Raw genomic sequence first — 1,059 nt, 5'->3', positions numbered from 1 at the left:
CAGGCAGTTCCTTTGACCTCATGATTCTCATTTGCTCTGACATGCACTGTGAGCTGTAAGGTCTTATATAGACAGGTGTGTGGCTTTCCTAATCAAGTCCAATCAGTATAATCAAACACAGCTGGACTCAAATGAAGGTGTAGAACCATCTCAAGGATGATCAGAAGAAATAGACAGCACCTGAGTTAAATATGAGTGTCACGGCAAAGGGTCTGAATACTTATGACCATGTGATATTTCAGTTTTTCTTTTTTAATAAATTTGCAAAAATTTCTACATTTCTGTTTTTTTCTGTCAAGATGGGGTGCTGAGTGTACATTACTGAGAAATAAAATGAACTTTTTTGATTTTTGGAAAATGGCTGCAATGAAACAAAGAGTGAAAAATTTAAAGGGGTCTGAATACTTTCCGTACCCACTGTACGTGTTTTCTATGTTTTATTGTCGTCTATTTGGACTAAACAGGAATGAGCAGCCTCACATGTGACTGAATAGAAATGACAATAAACGATGGAAAAGGGGTTTCTCACAGACAGACTCTCCGACTCTGACTTTAATTGTCTCCATAATAAAAGTAAAAGAAATAAAAATCTTTCTAATAAATGGAGAAAGTTTGTTGTTCTGACCTACAATGAACTTTTAAATCTTTGGGACGGTCTGCAAGATGGCAGAGTGGAACAACTTCCGGTTCAAGCGAGGAGCGAGTAAACGAAAAAAAAAGAGACTTCAGAAGCTCCCAATGACAAATAAATCTTTGGAACTGACTGCTGCACACATTTGCCCAGGAGGTGGCAGTATTGTACTGTGAGGCACTATTCTGACTAGTTCTTCTAGGAAATGTGTGTTTAGCACAAAGTCACTGAAAAGGCATTGGAAAAGTAAGTATACTGCTAAACAACGGCCTGCTTTGCTTGAGGACAAGATGTGGCCTGATGATTTACAGACATTTGCGATAGATTCTGTCAAAATAGCCAAAACCTGAGAAGAATCACCAGCTTGTGTCTGTATTTTGTGACATATTTCTTTTTATTAACACGAGGCCTTCATAATGGTTGTCACA

Source organism: Micropterus dolomieu, linkage group LG12 (assembly GCF_021292245.1).
Source record: "Micropterus dolomieu isolate WLL.071019.BEF.003 ecotype Adirondacks linkage group LG12, ASM2129224v1, whole genome shotgun sequence".
Lineage (NCBI taxonomy): Eukaryota > Metazoa > Chordata > Actinopteri > Centrarchiformes > Centrarchidae > Micropterus > Micropterus dolomieu.
This window is presented reverse-complemented; position numbering follows the sequence as displayed.